The sequence below is a fragment of the Aquila chrysaetos genome, chromosome 2 (genome assembly GCF_900496995.4).
Source record: "Aquila chrysaetos chrysaetos chromosome 2, bAquChr1.4, whole genome shotgun sequence".
In the NCBI taxonomy this organism is placed as follows: Eukaryota; Metazoa; Chordata; class Aves; order Accipitriformes; family Accipitridae; genus Aquila; species Aquila chrysaetos.
The window spans coordinates 46356254-46381697 of record NC_044005.1 but is presented as its reverse complement, the minus strand read 5'-3'; the positions used below and the strand labels follow the sequence as shown (position 1 = coordinate 46381697).

Genomic DNA, 25444 nt, shown 5'->3' with positions numbered 1-25444 from the left:
TCCCCTTCCAAGGAACCGGGATGCGGTCGGTATGCGTGTATTTGAAATGCCAGGTCGTGCAGAGCAGGGAAGAGGCTTGTAAACAAACACCCACGGGAGGACGAAGCTCACCTGAACGTGTGCGAGTCCCCTCGAGCCGCGGGCAAGGAGAACATCTGCCCGAGTGCCTGTTTGGTGGGACCTTGCTCTGCTCGCCAGACCACCCCGCTCCTCTGGCGCACGTAAGATGAACGACCAGGGCGCGGCGCGGCGGTCGGCGGCGCGTTTCGGGCTAGACGCGGCGTGCAGCGCTCCTGTGTCCCGCGGAGCCCTCTCCCTTCTCCTGGGGAAAAGTGAGATAGTGCCTCTGTGGAGGGGAGCAGGGGGATGCTGGCAGAGGGCTGGTACCCGTACACGTGGCAGGAATTTCCTTTCATGTGGGCTGGTGTGACATTGGCGCTTCCCAGCTGCCTCGTTAGTGGCTTTGTAATCTACTGGATGGACAAATAAATGCTAGTTCAGCTCAGCGTGGCTGTCTTCTCCAGAAAGCGTGACGGAGAAAGGGGAGTTCGAGACGCCTGGCTGCAGCCCTGTCTCGGTGTCTTACAGCGCTGCTGGATGGAGTTGCTGTGAAGAAACTTTTCATCTTGTCCCCGGAGGAGTTACTAAGCCCTGGGATGCGGGGGCGGGCGGCACCGACGCTCCCTGGTGCTGCGTGTGGACCGCCGGCATTGGTTTTGGGATGCTGGAGGGGCTGGGCAGGGCGGAGGGGTTTGGTTTCAAAAGAGAGCAAAGCAGCAAGGTAGACTGGGGAGGAGAGAAGTAATACTGTGAAATGGATTTGCGTGGCGCCAGCTTCATATCTGAATTGGAGCTGTCAGGGAGAACGAGATCCAGACTCGGTGCTGTTCTCCAGAGAGAAGCGGTTACGGGGCGATTGCTCTGTTAAGTGCTGGCTCCACCTCTATGCCCCGGGTCTGGCTGCCTTCTGCAAGGAGAAAACCGACAAGATCTGGCATGATCCCTCCTCCTTTCCCACTGGCTTTTCCTGCCTTTCTCCAGGCACTGATTTACCTTCTTTCACTTGCTTATTGCTTTCACCACCTGAGCGTCTCCCACTGAACCCTTCTTCTCCTGGCTGCGTTGGTTATCTTCATCCCACCCTTACCTGCCTCTCAGGTCCATCACCTTGCCTTCTTTTTCATCCTCAAGTCTTTTCTGGCTCCCGCCATTCAGCATACGGTTGTACTCTGACATTCTATTCAGTAAGTGAACACGCGTGTGTGCGTGTTTGTCGCATACAGTGCAGGAGGGGGTGCGTGTGCGTCTTCAACATTTAACTACCTGTGTTTTTTCACGCACTGCTCCGTCCTCTGTTCTGGGACTTGGCTTTGGGGGACTCACAGCATCTCTTTCCGATGTTCCCGTCCTCTCCTCTTTTCCTGGTGACTCTCGCCTGCTTCACAGGGGAGCAGGAGGGGAAGATGCAGAGCAACTCAGTTGCTCCTTTCTTAGTCTGATGGAAATAATCCCGTCCTCCTCCTGCCTTCTGGTCAAAGCCCTTTTCTGGCCAGTCTGAACGGACTGGAAAGTACGGAGGAAGATTTTGCCTTTGGTCCAGGCCTTGCCAAGGTCTTCAGGGTCACTGCCAGATGCTTCCCCTCACCTCCTTTGGGCAAGAAAGAGTTGATCTTTACCTTATCAGGAAGAAGTGAGGAAAGCAAGGTCACGGTCTTCTCCTCAGGTCCAGGATGGAGGTATGTGTCTTACTTATTTTTCATCGCTGTTTCTGACAGGTTGACCAGCCTGGATCGCGGCGCTAGGGACCTGAAGCAAGGATCCTGACTGATGCGTGTTTAGTACGACCTGACTTCTTGAGGAGAACAAGTATTTCTCTGAAGGCCAGTCCTCTCAAAGCAGCACGCAGGTAAGGCAGACGGAGCTCCCGACGCTCGGGCTCAAGCGCTGCTGGGCTCTGCGCATCCCGCGGTGGGCTCAGGAGATGATTTTTTTCCCTTCATTTGGCTCAACAGGGGCTTTGTCACCTCTGCCTGCCACGCCTGTAGGGGTGAAACCTTACGTTGTATTTACAGCACGGGGAATGTTTTTCAGCAGAAATGTGCTTTCAGAGGATCGAGACTGCTGGTGTCGTTGAGATGAATACAGGCTAAAAGTGTGGGAGGAGTATGCTGAAAAAAGAAAAAAACGTTACATGTGAGGTATTGAAGAAATAATACTTAGACCTCTTGTTCTAAGATAACTTTATATTGAAAATTACCTTAATTTAAACAGAAAACTTTTTAAGAAAAGGAATAAAGAATTGTGCGTTGGGGGGAAGGGGTTAAGTAAGAAATTAATTTAATCATTTAATTTTCAACTGGGCAAGATGTTTCAGGTCATCCAAAAGTGAAAAAAACAAACAGAAAAGCCTTGCAGTTCTAATCGCTATGACTCATGGAAACCAGATCTAGAAAAGATGAGGCCCTTTAGTCCAAACCCTTAATCCCCTCCTAGTATGTAACATCGTTCCCAGCAGCGTCTACCAGTCCTGTTTTAAATGATGGGATTTTCCCTTGTCCCCTTGGGGTACTATTGCACAGCCTAATAGAATTAATCTGCTTACTTCTCTTTCAACCCCTGACCACTGCAGATGCAATTAGTAGTAGGCAATGGGAGGATTCTGTTTCCTATGCTGTATTCTGAAGGCTTAGGGCTGTATTGTGCTAAACCAGACATCAGTTGCAAGCGGGTATGCATGAGTGTGGCTTATCTGTCAGTACTCATTACAGCCCCATAAACGTCTCTGAACTACAGAGTTCTCAGACTCGCAGGAGCTTTTCTACAATCGTAATTCAGGATCTGATAAGGCACAGACTAATGTATTTGAACGCCTGTGAGAAAGATAGTATGATTGGAAACTAAAGCGAAATGCAAAGTCATATGCTGCTTGTGCTAGAGACTCTCGGAGGCAATTTACTTCTCTGTTTCTGGAGCATTCTCTGGCCTCATTTTTTAATTCTCTCTCAGGCAGCTTGGTAGGAACAATGTGAAATAGCTTTTTGCTGTGTGTGGTGCTGCTGTGGAGGTACCACTGCACCTTTCCATCTGGGAATTTCTTTCTTGTTTTAGAAGAATGTTGTGGGCTTCTTGCTGATGCTGAAAGGCTCCAGTCAAATAACCAGATGAATATAAAGTCAAATAAATTGGAGCTGGAAAATCGTATCTGGTCTTATTTAGTCTGTCTCAACGCAAAGTGCAGCTTCCTTCTGTGACATTTCACCTGTTTTGCTCCTCAAATTTGGAAGAGTTTTAGTAGTGAGAACTGTTACTCGGTTTCTAAAGCACATGGATGGGGTTTTGATCTGTTTACACCCGGAGACTACAGCAACAGCTGACCTGTACGAACTCCGTGTGTGGACGCTTGGATTCATCCGCTTCCAAAGTGACTTAAAAAACACATCCTAGCACAGAAAGCGACTGCAGTACAATTGCTCGTGGATGTTTGAGTGAGGCTGCAACGTGAAGCAGGGGCAGAAGTCCTGAGGCACTGGGCACGTGCCAGCCTTCCACGTCGGCCGCGTCCGCCGGCACTAAAGGAGAAGGTTACAATCCTGTTCCTCCTCCCTCCCAATAAATCCCTGGCTCTAATGTGCCATAGCTTTTCTGGAGTATTTCCTCAAATAGAAAGCCTAAATGTAAACTTAGCCACTGGTCCAGTGTTTCATTATCAAGATAAGTTAATGAAGCCTATTAAAATTTGACTAGATTGCCTGTGTTTGTCGGATCAGAATTTCTTAAACGCTGAAGATTGAGTTGCAAAGCTTTGATGTGTTCAATGAGTCCAGTGCTAATTTGCCCATTGTTTTTAATCAGTTGAAATTCTTTTCCAGCTTGCTGCTTGGCTGCTTCATGTGGTTTTGTAGCATACTTTAAAGGATGGGGAGGTGGTGACTGAAGCAAGGTGTAATGATCCGTAAGCGCTTTAGATCATCTGCAGTTTATGTTCCCTGTCCCTGCTTTGCTAGTCAAGCTTTATGCCAGTGAAAGTGTCACTAAACCCAAGGCAGATAGATAGGTACAGCTTCTCCTCCACTCTTCCCTTTTTCTTTTCCTTGAAAGTTTATCTTGCTGCTCGCTTTTTAAAAGCTCTGCATTAGCTGGGGGGGCTGTGAAGTAAAAGGCATGCTTTAAATACAGATGCTGGTGATAGTCCTTTCAAAAGCTGCATTTCTCAAGCTGGGAGCTATTGACCCCTTTCAGTGCAGTCACAAAGAAATCCAAGAGGAAATGGAGGGTGAGGGCCAGCAGGGAATATATATATAATTTTTTTCCCCCAAGTCGTCTTCTTACTCCACCCCCTGCCAGGCTGGCTATTGTTTGAGACTCCACATGGGATACCAGTTGCCATATAAGGAAAATGGCATCATGCTACATTCTTTCTAAAAATTGATTTTTTACAGTTGCCTCTTTTTTTTTTTCTCTTTCTTGCTGAAAGTTGTTCTGCTTTTGTGGAAGATCTGGGCAAAAGGAAAGCGGTAGGCTACAGCATGCATGTATACAGTCGTGGTCTGTGCAAAAGGTTTTGCTTTGGTTCTGTTATCACAGTTTAGGTGATTAGGCGAAGCAGAAATAGCAAGTGAGGTTCAGCTCCTATGACAGGAGCAGAGGATGTGGCTGTGCATTTTCCTGCATCCCGAACTCAGTAATAATCCTCATCACCTCTTGCTTTTCTTGCTTAAGAGGATGCTCAGGCAGTGGGACAGAGGCATGGAGTGCCCTTCTGTGTCCTTCTTTCTTCACAGTCTACCATTTATTCAGTCTGTGTTTGCAGTCCTGATGAAAGCACAGCTGGACTCTTACAAGGGGATCCTGCCTTTTGCTCCCAGGGTGTTCCCTACCACATTGTCCCCGTTTCAGTGCTTGAAATTTTAAGGGGAGAAAATCTCTTTCCACCAGAACTTTATGATTTGTGATCAAGAGCTGGGACAAAACCAGTGCTGCTGAACTGGAGCTTCCGTTCCTCCCCATTGCGTGAAAAACGCGGTTTATGAAACGGCGCTAATCCTCATTGCACTGTGTTAGATGAGGACATGGGGCTGCAGAGACCAAAACCTCCTGCTCCCAGCTTGTGCTTTGATCATTCCAGCTGATGTGCTGAATGAGTGACGTGCACCAGTTTGGGCCAGTGGCTTCCTCCGCTCCGCTCAGTGACCAAGTCCACTGCTGGGGATGATCATCGTCCGATTATCCCCAAAGGCAGCTGAAACATTTGAGCCCGCAGGAAGCAAGCAAGGCTGCACGCAGCAATGTTTTAGAGGCTGAGGTGCTTCTGCAGGCAACAGGGATGGGTCAGAACGTGTGCCGCCTTGGGAAGAGGATTGAAAACACCACTGAGGTTTGTTTTTTGTTTCCTGGTGCAACCATCGCTTGTCGATGAACGGAAACCGCCCGCTTTTTGGAAATAAGTCTGAACTGCGAACAAATCCGCATAGCGACTTGTGCAAGGGAACAGCTGGGGCAACGCAAGCGTAAATAAGGCTACTTGGCTCCAGGCTAACCTGACTCAAAAAAAAAAAAAAAAAGCAAAAAAAAAAAAAAGCAAGCAGAAGCAGAGTCTAGAGTGGGAAAAGCATAGGTCTGGAGCTGGGAACACAGCCAGCTCTCGGAGAGGAGTGCGTGTGTGCTTGTGCGCGTAAGAGTTGGGCGCTCTTCCTCCTCTATCCGTAATTGGGATACGGTCTTAGCGGTACTCCCTGTGGTTGCCATCTTCTGACTCCCTGTGATGCCCTGTTGATTCTCCCTCTAAAAAATCTGTTCAGCAACTGATAGTTGTGGACTTCTTAAAAATTAAAGCAGGCAAAAAACCACTCCCTCTTAGAAATAGCAGCAACAAATTTGGGGGTTCATTTACCACAATCATGTCGTAATACTTAACCTGTGTTATGCTGAGGTGTGATTACAGAAGTGGAGAAAAGGAAAATACTTTCTATAAACACTTTTTTTGCAGAAAATTAATTGTTTGATATTATTATTATTAATATCTGTGTATGCATTGGCAATATACACTTTTTTCTTTTTAAAATGTTGAACAATTGGACAACTTTTAAAGAAACTGCAGTTTTGTGAAATGGAGTAAGGACTTTTTAAAGGTTCACTGTTTTTTTATAAAATCCTGGAAATGGAGGCCGCATCGACCAAAGGAAGCAGATATCGTATTGAGAAAGTTCTAATTTTCTTTAATTTTTCTTTAGGCTGTGAGTTAAATTGTTTGGAGAAGCTGTGCTACTCTCATATCTCTGCAAAATGAGTCTCCGAGAGAATCTTCCCACATGATAAATTGTGCTTATACTAGAGATACAAATGTGGAAGCCTCCTGGGCTTCGCTAAGGTGCTTGAGTTTGCACCAGTATGGCAGGGGAACGTCCTCACGTAGCTTTTTCTGCGAAAAAGATAGTTTGGTGCCTCCCAAGTGCTGCCCACTGTGGTATCAAGAGGAGATATCACTCCGAGCGAGCGGTGTGGAATGATGCGATGCCCCGCGTGCTCGGTTCTCAGATTACCTAATGAAGCGGCTAATGACTTTTGACACGTACGTGGCTGTCGCTGGACGCCTGAGTTAACGTTGCACAGATAAATGGGACGCTCCTCACCCGACAGCTATTGTTTCAAGCTCTCTGCAAACTCCCAAGCCTTGTGTTTTGGTTACAGTCTGCTCATATTTATAGCTGTCCTAATAACTGTCGCGGCCAACGACGATACGTTTGTCGTGGGCACGTTTGTAAGCGAAGGACGAGCGTACAGGGTCGGCGATGGATCCAGAGGGCAGGCAGAGAACCTGCTGCCAGCGCCGTTTCTCCAAGAGTCTTGCTCCCAGATTGCCCAGTAACGACCAGCAGCCAACCTGTGGGCTCCCGGAGCTGAGGAGCCCCACTCAGGATCTCGGCTGGAGGTTTCAGCTCTTTAATTTCTGCCGCCGAAGGTGCTGTAAGCTAATTCGTCGGGCTGTTAAGTGGCTGCTGACGATGTGGTGGGTGTCTCTGAGGGGTCTGGAGGTGACACCAATAGCCAGAGGGCTCAAACGTTGCTGCAGCCGACTCTGCCAGAGGTGGATTGACCGTCGGAGAAGTCTTGCCCCAGCGGCTTGGAGTCGGTGCTTCTGGCGTGAAGTGTGGCACGTGCCGCGACTGGTTTTGGCTGTGCCTGTTCTCCTGTGGAGTCGGGAGCTTGCGTGACATGTAAATGTTAATGAAGGAGGAGGAAATACATTGTCATTAGAAACACATCTCTATCGGTTCCTGTCCCTTAGTTCTAATTCTACAGTGGTAATTTCAAGCTTTTTTTTTTTTTGCCTGACTATATCACGGGTAAAGTGCTTTGTCAAAGGAAAATGGGGTTTACCCAATGTGACAGGGCAGGAAAGCAAAGCTGCCTTTCGTTGCCGTGCTGAGTCCTGGGTGGAGCGGCTGAGATACGGTGTCGCTCGGAACGGCAGTGAAGGCTTTGCATCGCTTATTTTGAGACCTACAGAAGTACATTTGCTTTTGATTTGTGAATTTTGAAAAATACGGAGTGAAGCTGGGGACTTAGTTTAAGAGCTGCTAGAATTATTCTCTTACTGTAGAGATTTCTCAGGAAGCAGATACTTAAGAGGGGTATATGTGCATGTATTTGAAGCTTTTTTCCCTTGGGCTTATGAGTAAAAGCTGGGATCAATGAAAGGTGATAACTATTAAAATCACTAATAAGGACAGTATTACCCTGTAAGTACTGAAGTAGGTTTGGGGAGTTTTGCATTCAATTATTAGCTCTGTGCCTAGCCTGCATTCTGACAGTGGGAGTAGCTTGATACCCGTCTGCCTTTTTTCCCCATCTGTATAAGGATGGTAATACCGCTGGTAAGTTTTGTCTTGTAGAAAAAGGTGATAGAAGTATTTTACTTTGTGCAGAAGCTGGCTTCGTGAAACTTTGCATTCCTTTTCACAGAAACCTGAAGATGAAAAAGTTTTCATTCTGGAAGGTTTATCTTCATTTTTTTTTTTTTTTTTTCCCTGTTGCTTCTCCTTTCTGTGACAAAGCAGGAATGGGGAAGGGAAGAAAAAAAGGGAAGAGGTAATCCAGAAATTCTCTCTCCTTACATGAAAAACTGCCCATCAAAAAACGTCTATACATCTCACGTGAAAAAAAAAGGAAAAACAGTTGATTTTTAAACTTTCAGAATGTGGAAAAGGTTATTACTACTCTTGAATGCCCTGACCGGTTTTAAAGCTGAGGTTTCTTGCTTGCATTGCTGTGGCTATTTAGTGCAAAATCTTGAGAGCTCTTTTGTGAGAGGAGCCTACACGTAGGTCAGCTGCTGGCCAGGCTTGTGCAGAGTAAAAATAATGATAATCTAATGGCTGATTTGTCCTTTGTAAAATGACTCATTCTCCGGTTAGCTTCTAATGGATGTGAGCTGCATCCTTGGCAGACGTCACATTTGTTGGCAGGACGGGCGGATAAGAAACTAGGGACTGAACAGCCTTTGACATGCTTGTGCTGGACGTTCAGGGCTCTCCTCCTCGGCTGCGTGTGGCAGGAGCTGTAAGGTAAAGATGACGTGCAGGCGTTTTGTGGCCAGATGACATGGGGGGATGTAGTGGCAGTGCCCTGCCTGTATTTTAGCTTCAGTGCCCAGCATAGCGAGGTCTTCAGCTGAACAGGGTTACTGTTGGGAAAAAGTGGAGCACAGCGCATGTTTGAGTGGACCAGCCCCTCCAGCAGCATCTGGAAAAATAAATAAATTCCAAAGAAGTACGTTTAAGCAGCGTAAACTTCCTTTTTTAATCATTTGTGGAAGGTTTATTTTCAAATCCCCCAACACTCAACCGGGTTCTAATTTTCAGATGGGCTGTAGCACTGGCTTGAAATTTTGAAGTATATAGGAGCTTTAACAGGCTCAGTCCCTCCCTGCGGCGTGGCACGAGCAGCGCCTGAGCCCGGGAGGGTAGAAGGAAGCTTTTCCTGGGAACCAGCTGTTCTGTAATTGCCACCTTGAACTGTTTCTGGCACCCTTCCCTGGCCACTGTCGATGACGGGATATTAGAGTATATGGCTACCTGACCCACTGGTTTCCCCACGTTCTGCGTCAGGGGTGGTTATCAAGCTGGGGATTCCTGCATCCTGTCTGGGTAGCGCTTGTTGATGCTAGAGACAGACAGACGGACACCCGGTGCGATACAGATGACGTGTATGTTGAGGCAGAATTTGTCACTGACTCCTCAAACTGACCCGGACCATTTATAACCTTTGTGGCTGCAAAGCACATCCAAGAGTACATTTCAAGGAGGCTAAAAATAATATCCTTAATTTTAATTTATTTCTCCCACAAGTATTCAGTCAACAAGAAGAAAAGGAATCAGTTTGTCCTTTTTTTTTCCCCATGCTTAAGTGTTCAGCTCTCAGAATGGAGCTGTAAGTTTATCACAAGTTATTGGCCTGTTAGTTGAGTTGGCTTGGTGTATGGATCACGTTACTGGAAAGTGGAATGACTTGCCAGAACTGCCTTTGCTTTTCCATTTCCCTTTCCATCTCCCCATTTTGCATGTTATCTGGTAGCAGTGCTGAAGGCCAAACTCTCACTGAACTGATTGGAACCAGGAGTTGGCATTCCTCTATTCCGTCTCCTGCCAAAGCCAGTGTTTAAAATAAAGACTATGCGTTCAGACTACTTACACGAATACAATTTATGGTCATTTAAAATACCTGAAGATCAGTACAGCAAAGCTCTGATTCTCCTAGTGACTTAGTATGACCACATGGTGGATAAAGTTGAGTATATTCAACAGGTCTTCATCCCAGGAAAAGGGGATAAGTGATGGTGGCTTTTCAAAAGGGAGTAATGAAATGTTGGTGTGGGTTTTTTTTTTTTGGGGGGGGGGGGGGTTGTTTTTTTTTTTTTTTTTTTTAAGATGTACTTGGAAATTACTCATTTGGAAAACTTAAAACTAGCTAGACCTAAGTGTAGACCTGAATCCGGATGTTTAGGACTATTGATATACATCAATATTTAGGGATACTCAATAGTCTTGAGTATTAGGTGTACAAAGCTAAAAGTGCTGCCTTAGCTGCTTGAGATCTTGGTCTTTTGCTATGTGTTTTTTCTGTTGATCAAGAAGAATGATGATGAAAAGTGTAGTGATCTGATATTTCTTCTCCTGTGAACAGAAAATCAGCTGTGTGTATCAAGTCTGTGAATCACATCTCTGTACTAGATCATATTTATGAAAGAAATTACACAAACCTTTTTTCCAAAATCTTCACAAAGACCATAAATCTTCATGAAATCAAGTTGAAATTAAGCAAATAGTTTCAGCGAACAGAAGGGTTACATATATTTTTGTAAACATCAAAATATTTACTTCCAGATTTTTTAATGCAACATATTTTTGTTTTAGAAAAGCCAAAGCTGATCCTTTCAACGTTTAAAAATGAAAACCACATTTTCCTATTAAAATTTGATCCAAACTTCTTATAAAAAGAGGTTTTGGTCTGTTTGGTTTGGTGTCTTGCGGGGGTGGTGTGTGTGTGCGTTTTGTTTTGTTTTGTTTTTGAAGTTAGGAAATGTAAAACAAAAAGTTTTATCTTAGATTGAACAAAACTTTGGGGAGTTGATGTGAAGAAATACCTTTGTACCGTTTTGTTTCAGAAGAAAAATCTCCCAGTTCAAACTGAAGCAATTCTACCCCTCTGGGGTTTTTTTTGTTTTGTCACCCAAACAAAAAAAATCTGTCGATCATCTTGCTATGTTCTTTCTGATGATACTGACGCAGAGTAATTTTCTTGGGTTTTGTTAATATAAAATTTGCTCATGCTCTATTGCTAGAAGAGTTTGGGGTTTGTCTGGCAGGAGAACGACCGCTAGGGCGTTACTCTTGGTTCTGCGGGTGAGTTGCTTTTGTTGCTGGTCGTTGCAGGTAGCCTGTTTGCTGTTGCTTTTCTTGTTCCTATTTTCTTATCCACCTCTGAGTTCCTGAATACTCTCAGCTGCAAGTCAAGGAATAAAGCATGAGTGCTCATAGTTATCATTAAATGTTTTCTTTGCTAATTTTCTTTTATTGTGTCCCAGCGACGTGCAGCTGAGGATTAAAATAACTGCCCTCAGCACCAGCAGTGGGCTCTGTTTGAAATCTCCAAAGGATATTGTTTATATTTTGCCTGTATCCCTTGTATGATGCTTTCCCCAATGAGCAGCTCTCTCCTCCCCATCCCAAGTGATGCTATTCCTGAGGAATGTTGGACAGATACCATTGTACACATACTGGAGGTGCCCCCAGATTTGGGGTTTGAGCTTGATTTAAAGGGGAGGAGATGTGGGAAGGGAATGTTGTTTTTAGTAGCGACCCTGGCTGTAGCGCTTTGCAGAACTGTTTTAAATATGCTCATCAGGCAGGGAGGTCTGTGGGTGCAGGGGAGGGCTCGGCGAACTTTTCAAATGTTTCCATGCGCTGCTCAGGGCTGCTGTCCCAGGCACGTACTTCATTAGAGCTTCTGGGAAAGGCATTCTGGGAATAATCAACCAGCATCGCTCTGGGTTTCTTCTCCATCAGAACCGCTCTGTCGTGTCTCTCAGTGCTGCTCATTTCGGTTTTAATTTCTGAACGAGGGATCAATTTGCACAGACTAGCACCAGGCAGGAGAGTTTGGTCTTGCAATGGGCTAAGCCATCTGGCCTGTTTCCTCTAAAAGCACTTAAATTGATGTTTAAAGTTGTAGGTCCTGAAGAAGCCGGTGGTGGTAGGGCTTTGCTGAAGGGTGCTCTGAATGTCTCAGTGGTTTCCTAGATCAAGATTAAGTTGTCCCTTTGGATCTTTGCTGTCACCTCTGATCTGGAGCTCTCCTTATCTCAGAAAGGACCTCCGTGCTTCAGCTTTGCAGCGGTGCCGTATCGCTGACCTGCGCCTTTCCCTATCTTTCTTCTGTCGTTCCTCTGCCTCCAGATTCTTTGATGCAACTCAGCTCTGCTGCAGTCAACTGCTTGTTGTCTTCTTGCTTTTGCTGAGGCAGCGTTGCAAAGGGCTTTTTGCAAAAAGGGCATGTTGGGGAGGGAAAGGCTGTAAAGATTTATATGATTCAAGACAGTCTTTATACGTGTAAGAATTTGGGGGGTGGGAAAGCTGGTCTGATGATAGAGAGAACTTTGCCTTCCCTCTGAGTGAATCAGTGGGCGAACTGGGATTGAAATCCAGAAGCACCTGATACCCAGGTCTCAGCTCACACTTCTGACTTAAGCAAGTTGTAAAATCAGTGTAGTTGGCTGGGGAGGACGCACCTTGTATTGCAAAGGATCTGGCTTACTGGCACTAGAGCTGCCCTTCACAGTAGTAGTGGGAATTGCATGCTATGAATTAATCACCTTGAGGACACCTGTATAAAGTGCACTTTTGCCAGTCCCTTTTGATGTTCCGTGTCATTGCTCACAAAGGAGCAAAGAAGGACTGTACTTATTTTTCCCCAGAGTTCAACTGGAGGTGACGCTACATACCAGGGAGGTAGTTCTTTACCTCTCTTAATGAGTAACTTTATACTGTCCTGTCTCCTACAGTAACAGCTGTCGCTACTAGAAGGAAAAGAAGCTATTTGCCAAGACAGCGAGGCTGTATAAATTGTTAAGAGAGGAGGGAAGGCACGGACAGGGAGCTGAGATTAGAGCAGGAGCCATGCAAATTCCCGAACTCCGAAGAGTGCCCCTGATCTTAGCATTTCATGCACCCCTAAGCAGTGTTTGTTGAACGTTTCTAGTCATGGTGAATGAAAGCAAAAATCCTGACTGGATAGTACATCAGTACTGTGACGATGAGGAAGGTTAGACTATCTGTTGTGTTTGCTGTACAGTGTTGTATCACGAATGATGGCCGAGATCCTCAAATGTTGACACAGCATCAAGTAAGGTGGGAAAGGGCCATTGTGACCCCTTTTTCATACTCGACACAGGGTTTCTTTGAATCAAGTCTGGTTTGAATCGGAGCATCTTAATGCAGCAATTTGTCATACATTTCTTTCTTCTATTATGATCGTTCTTCCCTGTATATCTGCAATTACGTAATGTCCATATGGCAGCTCCAGCAATTGTTTGGGAGGCAGCCGAACGCTGCAGAAGCTCTATGAGTATAGTTCCAGTTCTCTGTCAAATAACTTCGTCCTCTTCAGTTTGTGTTTTGCACACCAGTGGCCTGGAGATCACCTGTGAACTGAAGATTCTCAGGGACCAGGTTTGTGTGGTTTTTAGCTCTTGTCCGTAACTTTCTTAGCTCCTGGGGTTCTTTGGTCTTTCCTCAAATACTGAACCTCTGCCGAAGTAAGACCATCCCAATCTCTGTCAACATGTCTCTGTACAGGGGAGGAGAGTGGCACAGGGCGTCATGAGTAAACCTGCCCAAAGCACCGTGAATGAAATCTGGACGTCACTGAAGTCAGTGGTAATACTCCCACTCACCTCCCTGGCACTAGAAGTTTATCCCCTTACCGATTAAGAACTTTTTCCCCTTGTGAATGTAAGGATTGATGGATCGTTTGCTCTCAGCTGACCTTTTCTCCCACAGACCATCTTTGAAGCCCGGTGGTGTGTGCGTGTGTCCGTTAATCCTGACATTGGTAGGTTTTGCCTGGCCAAAACACAGCTCCAGGAACTGAGGCTGCTACCTATAGGTGGCTAGTAAATTTGGAAAGTTCCTGCAGTAGGAGGAGGTGGACCTAGGTGAGAGCATCCACAGCACTGAGAAATAAAAGCAAGTCACAGTAAGTTTTGCGGACTGTCCCCGGCACCTTCCCAGCGAGCAGTGCTGGGAAAGCAGGCAGCCCCAGGGAGACCTGGGGACGTGCTTTCATTGTCAGAAGGTAGTTAGAGGTCTTGCTTTACTCTCTGCCTGTATTCTTTAAAATTGGAAAAGCTCCTTCTCTCCCGCACTCTGTGAAGTCGTGGCGGGGTACGTGCCCCAGCTGGTCCTCCTGTGCGTTGCAGAGGTTTGCAGAGCCGGAGCGATGCTGTTGCGTGGATACAGGGCAGTTCTGCATCTCAGCCCCCCAGCCAGGACTGGGGGCTGCAGGGCGAGAGGTGGGGGAATTAAGCCCTGCGCGCTTGGAGGCAGGAGCATTAAGTCCACCTGGTGCAGCTTGTAAGCTCAGAGTTTCCTTTTACTTTGCTATCGTTATTATTATTTATCGTTATTATTGATAAGAGAAAAGTGCAACCCAGCTGCTCGGTGCAGAGATCTGAGGGCTCCCGCAGGGTGAAGCGCTTCATGCTGCTTAGAAAACCAGCCATTGTGCTGTCTCTTGAATAAGCATTTTATTTCACATGCTTGTTCTGAGCCTCCCGCTGTTGCTCCCACTACAACTGCTGACAAGTAGCCTTCCTGGCAACATGGCATCAGAGCCTGTGAGCTGCCTTCCCTCTGGCTGAGACCCTGGGAGGACAATATGAAGAAGACGGTGACTGTTGAATATTTAAAATGAAGTATTTCCTCTTAAACATGAAAATGCTCTTTGCACTTCATACACGTCACTGCTTGGTGACAGCGATTGGCCCAGTCATGCATTATTGCTGTGTTCAGATGGGACTGTGCTAACTGCACTGCAAGAACTTTCTCCTCTCTCCTTGGCCGAGCACATGAAAGCTCACCGTTAGCAGGACACCCACTTGTATAGCACATGTGTAAAACGTCTGTGAACTTTACTAACTAGGATCAGTCAAATTTTAAGCTCAGTTACTTTAAATTCGAGCTAGTTCATATTGTAACGCAATGGTTTTTGCTGTGTATGTCTGTAGAGCACTGTGCTGTTTCAAGCAGCACTTGGGAACTGTGTCAGTGAGCATTAGTAAAATAACGGTAATTAACCTTTAGATTGAGGTAGCACGCAAGATCTCTTAATAATGAACCAGGGTCCCCTGGTTCAAAGCACTGTAAATTTGCACGACAGAAATACTTTCTGATCTAAGAACACGTACATTCAACTTTAACATAAGATGAGAAAACAAATGAGTATAATGCAGTGGCGGGGGAAATGAACACCTGAGCAGGGCCACACTGAAGTCGATGACCTTTCTACTGACCATACTAGGCACTTCGTTTGGTCTTAAATAGGTTCCATGTTGGGCTTCTAAAAACACATTATCATAATCTCCGTGGCATGGAGCTCAGCAATGGACAAAGTTTGTCCTACATGAAGATTGGCTCATCTTCATTGCTGAAGGAGCACAGCGCCTAACTTTGAGCTAATATTAGAAACAAAATTGTTGGAAGACTGAAAACCTGGAGGGTTTCAAGACAGATAGTAGAAGGTCGGGAAACTTGGAGCACTTTTTCCGAGGTCTTTAGAAAGTATTATTTATGAAGGTATTTGCATCTCTGCAAAATGAGTGCAAAGCGATCGATGACACAAGCGTATTGTTCTGATGTTGTAGTTCGCACTTTTTGTATTTCTATTTACACATGTATGAAGAATGGCAGAGGATCAAAGATGTGGCTCACTGAGACTCCTTGTGAGGCGACTATTGAAAGGCCAGGCTGAAGGTTGGAATCTGCTTTCTCTTGGCTCTGTGTGTGTGTGTATAAATATACATATATACAGACATATATATGTATGAAAATACGCACACAAAGCCACTGATTGTCAGCAAATAACACTATTCGCAGAAGCTTAGTATCTGCTGTAAGCAGAAAGGACAAGCCCTTCTCTCCCCTACTGAAGGCAAAGTTAGACATGAAATTGCTATAGACTGGTATAGGGGTTTTGTCATATAAATTGTTTATTCCTCTCTCCTTCCTGTCTTCATAAATAAATTTGTTAGGTGTTTTACCAGCTCATTTGTTTAGGTAAACCAAGCACATGCTAACTAAGGGTATCAATAAAATGCTGTATCTTAATCAGATGTTAGTATTAATATCCCTCTGGCCTGTTGGATTAAGCACTTTACACCACATAAATTTTCCTATTTAGAAGTAAAACCACACCCCTTTCTCCTCCCTGATTGTTTTTTTTTCCCCTAATGTATACAGTAGGCAAAAGGGCTGCATAATTTCTGGAGTGACTGAATAGATGGGAGGAGCGGGTGCACTCTGGTTCCTGCTGAAATGAAGAGTAGAGTAACATTTTTGGGAACTGTATTAGCGTGAAGGAGCTTTAAAAGACAGTGACCTGAATGGAGATTGAGATTCTTACCTCTGTAGACAGGTCTGTGTGAATGGCAATGGCGGGCTGAACGTCAGTTTTATTGACAGAGTAAGGAATCATCATTACTTAACTACCTCTTTACTGGGGGGAAAAAAACCCCATAGCTCACAACATAGAGGAGGACAAATAGTTGTGGAGCTGCAACAAATTCTGACTGAAAAAAATGTTTGAAAGAATTCCAAACCAGAGTTAGCTATGCCACACCACCTCCTCTTCTAACCAACTTACAGTAATAAGTGGTGCGATAGGAATTGAATTGAACATGTGCAGTATTGAAACATTGAAAAAAAAAAAATGAACCTGATTTCAAGTTTTGTTTCAAAGAAATGTTGGGAGGGTTTTTTTCCACAGCGCATAAAATGGGTAGATCCAAAGTCTATAAAAAGCCTGAAGTCTAGGCTCAGATTTTTATTTAGTGAATCCACAGGTACAGTATTCGTTAAAGAGTTTAGCAGTGTGTTGAGCTTCAAATCCTTTGAGAAACTAAAAATACGAAACAGACCAAAAGGCAGCGCCAGAAGAAGCATAGTTATTTTTGTAAGGTTAAACAATTAACGCCTCTTTCTAGATTCAGCGCCATCCAAAATTCAGAACTTAAACTAATGAAAGGGAAATGGTACAAGATTAGTGGACTTTTAACTGCTGTCTTCCCTCCAGCTGTGGGACATCAAAGATGTATAATCCTTCATTTTCTGTGGCTTCACTGAAAATGCTCTCTTATCCTTCTGAGTGATGTGGAAGGGATGGGATGTTACAGCTGTGTTTGGGCATGGCCTCAGTGCATTTTGCTGGTCTTTCATGACATTGCAGAAGCTTCTTTTGTCCATTATTGGGGGTTTTTTTTGTTCTTTTGAGACAATTTGCCTGGAAAACAGTAGGTCTTGGTTGCCTTCAGAGTGATTTATGTGATGATGACGAGTTAATGTAGTGGAGAAGTCATATGCATACATTTGGAGTTGGGTTAACTGAATTACATTTTTTTAAAGGAGTATGAAAGTGTATCATCCTATCTGAACCAAACCTACCCTCAAATCACTAATTAGAGGAAAATAATTAGGTTTGAATGCTAAATTTAGATTCAACTGTAATTTACAGAAGTGTTTTTTTAAAGAAGAGCCAACAAAAGGGATCTTGCCTCTGAGGATCACCAGGAAAAAGCCTCTTATCTATTATGGCTATGTAGCAACCAACTCCAGAGATGAGTTGCTGGAAGTGACATGCCTGATTTATTGCCCACTGCAACTTTGAGAGTGTTTGCAAGCTGAAGTATCTGTTATGGTTAGGATGATTATAACGGAGTTTTATTTTATTTTAGAGAGAGAAAGAAAATAAACGCTTTTTTGTGGCTTCCGGACGGGGATGACTTCTGTGGTTACTTTTGGGTTTTAAGCAATGCCAGCCTGGGCTCCTCGGTGTCACTTGCGGTTTCCCTACAAAGGGAGCTGAGGCTGGTCAGTGGGAGGAGAGCTCGAGTGCAACGCCCCAGCGCTTACCCCACTGCAGTGGAGCAGCAGACAGGTAGATCTGGCAGGGCAAAAAATTAGGCTGTGACCCTCGTGGGAATTTCTGAGCAGGTGGTTAGGATCCATGCTCCCCGTAGAAGTTTCCTGCTGTTTCTGGTGTAGGAGTAGGTCTTGCAGCTGGTTTTGGTTCTGCCCCTTGAAAACATGGAGGTGTCAGCGCATCGCAGTTGGAGAGTATCTCTCAATGTGCAGTTGGAGTGCTCTCTGGAAGATGCTGAGAGCTAGCTAGTTAGGTGTTTTATATACTATTCACTCCAGTACTATCTTTCGTCCTAAGTTCCCAAAACGCTTCCTAACCTCTATACAGTGGAATTGCAAGTGGCCTTTTGAGTAGGGACATAAGCAAAACACTGATGCCGTTCGCTGAAGAACATTGCTTTCCAGACTCGAAAGACTAGGAACTTTAATCTGTGTAAAACATTGCATCATCTTTAAGTCAGGGTTGCGCAGAAAAGGTGTGTTCTGTTTCATCTATCTCATGAAGCAGATGACAGGTTTTGAAATTTTAGGGAGATTCTCTTCTCGTCTGTTGTGGTCCAAAAATATAAACCCTGCTATAGTTTTAAGAAAAGAAACAAATTAAAAAAAAAAAAATATAGATCTCTCTCACTACAAGATGCCTTTTGCCAGGAACCACCTTGGTTTGGCCTGGTGAAATTTTTAGGTCAATAGCCTAGCAATTCAGTTGCTTGTGTTCCCTGGTAAGAACTGGGAAGACCAAGAATGTCAGCCTGAATCTTCTGTGTCCCGGGTTAATGCCCCATCGTCCACACCTCTGGCTTGTTAAAACTTTCTCTCTTGTTTAGATTAAAAGTTCCATCCTGGATTCACAGAAATACCACAAAATGCCTGGGTTTGAGCCTTAAAATGAAGCAACAATTCTCTCTCCCCAAACTGCAAGAAATTCTCAGCTGACAGATTCAGGCTTCATCTGGAAGAAGCAAGAAACTCTCAGGAAGTCCATGATATTCCATCATGCAGAATGATAGGAAATAGATCAGTAGTCCCCCCCAAACTCAGCACCAGTAGAAATGCTGTCCAGGTAGTTGCATTTGCAGAAGGTTAGAGTTCTGTAGTATCAGAAACTAAGCAGCTGTTCATATATCAGTAGCTCATATATCAACAGCCCTAGATAAGCGTAAGATTTCTCTGTGCAAAATCCCACTTGCACACAGTTTGTACTGGAAGGCGGTCTCTTTTTAACTAAGTAGAATGGTAAAGCTGTAAAGGTGAGTTGGGCAGCAGAATACAAAAAGATGAAGAGATTTCAAGAAGTTACAGAATACACCTCAGAGTTCATGTTTTCAGCTTCTGGCTATGCTGTCTGACAAAGAATTTGCAGTTCAAACCTTTTTCTATCGTTTCTGTTTGTGCTGAGGAAAAAGAAAAAAAGCTAGTGAAAGCAAATACCTTCAGATAAGATCCATCTCTTTATGCTACCTATATTGCCAATATTGATTTGTGTTTTGCATAGCCCTGGGTAGATTTAACTGGATATCCAGCATAACCAGAGAACATCCTCACTAGGCTGACTAATAATGAAGAAAAGATGAACTATTCTCCTATAAACTGTCTGTTCACTGTTCTTGGCTGATCCCCTCCTGCTTTCTATTTTAATATCCTTGTCAGCCTGCTGGCAAGATGCTGAAGCAGCACCAGCCATCCAGTTAAAATATAGAGTAGCCAGAAGTTTCAATCAACTCAGATTTCCTCAAACACTTACTGGACATTCATTCCAATTCCTATAAAAATGTCTAGGCAACTCGTTGCTTAGTGTTTCACCTCATTTTGTAGCTGCTACTTTACAACACTGATTTTAAAATGTAATTTTACAAGTGTTACTTTTACTGACTATATTTTCTTTTTCATTGTGCGTTTTTAAACACCAAGAATATGAGCAAGGTGGAGAGGGGGCCAGTGTTGGAACAGGTAATACAGTGTTCTGGTCATTCTTGGTTCTGCTGCTGTTAAATATATTTCCACTGCTTCAGGTGATTTGCTGCTGTTAAATGTATTTCCACTGCTTCAGGTGATTGTAAAAAATAGTATATCATGAATATTCAAAATATTTTCAAAACCCAGCTCATTATTTGGGAAGAAGTGTTCTGTGTTTGGTCAGATTGACTAGAGCTAAAATCTTTGCTGGTCCTGTAGCTCTGGGAAAGAACATTCTGTTTTCCTTCTCTGAGAAAAGCTGTGTGGATACAGGAGAGTACCTCTGGTAAATCAAACCAGACCAAGAAAGAGGAGGTTTTTTCCCCTACAGACGCTTTTTCTTTCACGAAGTTGTAGGGTCCCAGGATCCCTTCAACGCAAGGCATAGATGTGTCTTCAGAAGAGCCTGAGCGGAACGTGGGACCAGAAGAGGAGGGATGTGGTGTGGGGACCGAGAGCCGCAAAAAAAGCAGTGCCCGTCCTGGGAGCTGCGCGTGATCCTCCCCTTCGATAAAAGGGGCTGAGAAGGGAATGACAAAGGGGTTTGTGCTTTAGAAGGATAGCTGGCCCTGTCCCCTTTGCAAACAGCCAGCACGCCTCAGGTCCATGTCTTCTGTGCTTCCTACTGCTTGCTTTCCGAACAGTAACCTCCCCACGCTCCCCCCATAAACTTACGAGGAAAAATTGGGGGGGGGGGGCAAAATGGTTTATTGAAAATCTTATTCTGAGTGAAGCTGCATTAATAAGCCTGTGTGCCTGACAAAAAAACCCCACCCTCAACGTGATGAAAAATAAATCCCACTGAGCCTTCAGCGTCCTGACTGAGTCACTAATTCCCCAAGGCAGAAAACAAAGCGAGTAAAAAAAGTTTGTTTTCACATAGCAAAGCCAAAACACGTCCAGTTCTGATTTGAGTCCTGGCAGACATCTATTCTTTAATGTAACACAGGGCCAGTGTAGGTGAGTTGATAAATATACAAATTGATTTTTTTTTTTCTCATCCTTTAGAGAAAGCATCTGTTAATTTCAGTGGGACTCACGCTCGCGTGCGTTTTGTGGCTGGAGCTGCCCCAAAGTGTATGAGGACCAGCGACAGCTAGGACTAGGGCACAGGGAGGGTTTAGATGCGTGAGTCAGATTTTCCACAAGCGCAGCTCCTCGTCTGGCTCCAACGGCCAGCACCGGCGGGACTTTGTCCTGCTCCTTCGTCCCAGCCCGGCTGCCTGCACGGGCTCTCCCCGTCACTCCTCTTCTGATGCTTTTTGCCCCTTTGCGAAGTCCCTGGCAAAGGCTTCAGCATCGTAAGGTTTCTACAAATAATATCTGCAACTCATGAGGGAAACAGCAGAGTACTCCTCTGGTTCCCTGAGGCTTTATAAATACTTTCCCAACTAAAGGCAGTTTATAAATCTACTCAGCTCCAGAATTGCACAAGTTTGATGGAAATTCTCCACTTATGATGGGATAAGAGAGCAGAGAGCGAGACTTTGTGCTAGCAAATGACCCCTGGCTGGAAGCAGTCTGTTAATGCTTTTAAATGAACTACTGCAGAACCCAGGGCTCGAGCCAGAAGCACAATAGAAGGTGCGTTATTATTACTGTTCTGATTGTGGCAGATAATTTTGCTGTTCTCATTTACAAATTTAATGGTTTGTTAACAATGTCTGATTTGGGAATATAATATAGTCTATCAACTAAGGGTGGCATAATGGCATTAATAAGGGTAATTGAGGTTGTTGCTATAATCTTGTTTGCTTTTTGGTTTGTTAATTGAAAATGACTTATCCTAATATATGATAGAAACAATGTTCCTCTATGAAGCCTGGGCATCTTGAAAGAAAAAGGGACGTGTCAGTCTGCGCTGTTGATATGTTGTTGTGGTATCTGTACAGCTGTGAGCATACAGAAGTGAAGCAGCCTAATATCTGTCAGGTATTGTGTGTCTGGGTTTCTATTTTGTATAAATAACAGCATGTGCTGTTACTTACGGCTGCGTGTGTCTCTTGTTGCAAGACTTGGTGTGTAAGACTGTCTGGGATATGTGCTATTGATTAGAGAGCCGTTACAGGAGGAAATGGAAATGAGACAGACAGGCTGCTGAGTGTTTAACCCTGGAGAAGAAACTTGGCATTTCATCTTCCATCAACGTTTGCCTGTAACTACTATTAACATTAATTATGGAGATACTTATGTGAACACCCTGTTAGCCCTAATTAGTGTTAATGGAAGATATGTGTGGATGTTAACAGGACAAGAGACAACCAAGCTTCCATTTCTAAGGTTAAATATTCAGTAGCTCCCTCTTAGACATCTCCAACATCCTATAATCATGCAGTCAGACTTATGCAAAAGCAGAACAGTTTCTCCTGCCTTTTTTTTCTTTTTCTCCCCTCGTTCCCCCCCCCCCCCCCCCCCCCGCCATGGCCTTCTTACACTATTTTTGCTTAAATTAAATAGCAAACAACAATGTGGCAGGGACCTCAGTTACCTTTACTAATGTAATTATGGTACCTCTCCTCTATTCATAGTGCACCTCAGAATCGGACTTTATTAGCAAACCATTTGCTGTCCCTTTTACTGTCCTTTTAATGAATGCTAATAGAGTCACTTAAGAGGAGCTGGAAGGACTTGGCTTTGTTTTGAACAGAGACCTTGTGATAAAGAGCTCGGGGCCTGAGCTCTTTCGTAGGTCATGTAATATCCGAGGTGTGTAAAGTTCCTATTTCTGTGCTATTTTTTGAAGCTGTAAAGGCAAAAAAGACCTTCCTCTTGCTTGCACTCGTTAGCTATCTTCAGTATTTCAAAAACCAACGTCACTGAAGAATTGAGGCTGCAAAATTTACAGGTTGTCTCATTATCCTGCCGGTGTGTGTGACAGCACATCCCCGCCACTAACCTCTGCCCAGCAGGTCAGTGTCCTTGTGAAAAGTGTCTTTTCAGGACTGACTTGGAAACTTGTAACCCTCCCTGAGAGCCCTGAGCCTGCCTTAGGCTCTGTCACACACTCCTCGGGGCAGGGTGTGCTTCCTTGTGGTCCGTTTCTTTTGCCACGGACATACGTGATGCTCTCGGATGGTGTATTGGGCAAAAAGTGCTTTTTTTTTTTTTTTTTTTTTTTTTTTTCCCCCCCCAGATGATCTGCTACATAGTTATGGGGCTGCCTGTTCATCTGATCATCTCTTATTACTATGCAAGTACGGTGCAGGGTCCCTGTGAATACTGCTTCATTGCAACCTTATGACTTACAATCTGTAGCTCCTGGGTGCTCGTTGGCTGGAGCCACGGGAGCAGCGTTACCCCAGCTTTCCAGCCGCGGTGGCTTTCTCCTTTTCCCTGAAGCAATGCCAAGCCTAAGAACATCTGCGCTTGGCTCAGGTCTCGTTTGCAGAAACTGCCTGACAGCCCTTTGCTGGCCGAGGTGTCTAAAATTCGCGTGTGCGGAGCAGCAGGCTGGCGACGGGACTCTGGGCATGGGGCAAAGAACTCGACTTCTAGGGCTGGGTGGGAAGTCGGTCTCTGCTCGGGTTTACCTGGAGGATGAGCTGGAGGAAGGTTGGTAGATTTTGATTTAGCCATTTGTTAGTTTATTCTCTTGGTGTTTCTATCTGTTTTTCCAATTGCGTCATAACAAGTGCCTGGTTTATTTTGTGGTGGTCACAGAACCTGTTCAGCTTTGTAATTAATACTACTTTCTTGATTTAATATGCAAAGTAATGCTTTCACAGGTCAGATCTACATGAACTTTTTTCCCTCTTCTTTTTTTTTTTTTTTTTTTTGTTTTGTTTGTTTTTGTTCACGGGTGTGTATTTTTTAATGTCTGTGTAAAGCTTAAAGCGCCCTTATTTAAATTGGTGGTACAAAAAAGCTTTTGATGGTATTTTGTTCTGGGATTTGGAGTAAGCTGTATTGGTTTGAGAGCTCTTGCTGGACATTGTTTGAAGTGGACAGATGCTAAGAAACCTTGTTCTATGCTATGCAGCGTTGCTAATTTAGCTCTTACCTGCATAGTGAAAGTGGCAAAATCCCCTGCTGCAATACAGCTTACTCCAGTTTATGGGAAAGAACAAATTTTTCTGGTGTATCTACATTTAGATCTGTTAACAAAAAGGATAGATACATCATTTTTAAAAAAGGAAAAGCCCCCGCATTATAAAGTTTCTATTAGATTGCTTGCTAAGCCTTCAGGTACAGTAGGAAAGAAACTGATGCTGTAAAGGGAACATAGTCATGACATGTCATTTTATTTCAGCTAGAAAAATGTGGCCTCGCTTGGAGCAGAAGCTGCCTCTCTGATGAGCCCGTGGTCTAGTTGTGTGGTTAGGAAAATGAAACGCAGTCTGAGCGAAGATATTGTCAAACCCACCAAGGTTAAGCACCCTTTGCCCCAGGCGAATTCCCTTGTTTTTATAAGCCGCTACAGCTAGGCTATAAAATGGAGGTCTCCAAGCAAAGCTAAGGTAATAACCACAGGTGGTAACTTAAAGCTGCCTTCATGAACTAAATCCTGCATTTTCTGCCCTTACAATAAACAGAGGATGTGTGAAGTAAATTCCTCCCTATCTTGCTTATGACTCATATAAATGTATCATATTTCTTGAAGCAGATAATCAAAATCTTCAGCCAAACCCTTGCACGTCGATGCCTTAATTAAAATCAGGTTGTTTTGTAGCTTAATTGCTGATACCATATCCACCAGTGTAGTACTCATTTTTTCCTGTTAAATGGCCGAATGAGATCTGACACTAAAAAAATATTCTGTCCTAAGATGGATTTCTTTTTTTTTAATCTCTAGACCAAACAGTAGTCCCGTTGAAGGGGCTAATTTCAGAATCACTGAGCCAATAGTAGAGATTTAAGTAGCGAGAAAGTAGTTATTCTGGGTGTTTGGTATAGGCTTAGTAGTATTACATGGATTTACAGACATGAATCCCCCCGCTCGGTACTGATAGATTCTGTAGTTATCTGGTCACCTCTGACGTGCCTTCTTTACCAGAAGGATATCCTGGCTATTACCCCAAAATGCTTTGGAGTCACCTAATTCATTTGTAATCTTCCCAGGACAGCAGGGAAAGCAGCAGGTAAGTATTAGCTGAGAAACCTGAGCTGTTTCGCCCTGGGATAATGGAAAGATAATGTATTATATGAGAAGATGTCATCTCACCAAAAAAATGAATTTCGGGAGCTGGTATTTCATACGGGATATGTAAAGTGTTTCAATGGGGGCTTGCTTGGTGTCCACTTTTATTCTTTCATTTATTCCTTTTGACTCACAGATTGGATGCTTCTGAGCAAAATCAGATTTGCTAAATGACAACTCGTGTGCAAAAACCAGATGACAAAAAAGATGAATACGGTATACGATATATGGTGCAGATAACAGTGTCAAGACAGTGCGTTGCAGAAGAGAGGGGAAGTTAGGAAATAAAAGATAAAAATACAGCCTCTCAATCAAAATTTGAAGCAGTGGAATTGGTGAGGAAGAGAAATACCAGCAAACCTCTTCTTGGGGGTAGCGGTGGTTCGGTCAGTCAGGGCAAGGTGAGCCTGTGCTCATTTTACCAAACTCCGGGGAAGCCTGCACGTCTCGGTGCGCTCACCTTTCTGGGGCTGAAGGGGCTGGAAGAGGGAAACTTGGCTCTCTTCATTAGATGTGCCCAGCTCCACTGAGTAGCAGCATTTAGATGGCAAAACCGGCAAAGGACAAACCGAATCAAAGCTGTTCCGCGGGGTTTTTCGGGGTGGGCCAGCATCGTCACCTGCTTTCTGCTTGGCCCATAGGGAGCGTGCAGGCTCAGAAG

The 25444-nt window shown here is 44.4% G+C and overlaps 1 protein-coding gene across 8 annotated transcripts in view; it reads left to right on the top strand.

The window, feature by feature from the left end:
- TSPAN18 (tetraspanin 18) overlaps window positions 1–25444 on the top strand; it is a 132353-nt gene that overhangs the window by 69123 nt on the left and 37786 nt on the right. For 6 of the 8 annotated variants that reach the window (XM_030030406.1, XM_030030373.2, XM_030030385.2 and 3 more), the window contains one exon: window positions 1776–1906. The gene's annotated coding sequence lies outside the window, so the exon portion shown is untranslated. Of the gene's footprint in view, window positions 1–1670; window positions 1691–1775; window positions 1907–21210; window positions 21231–25444 lie in introns of those variants that run through there. The other 2 variants (XM_030030425.1, XM_030030435.1) reach the window with 2 other exon arrangements.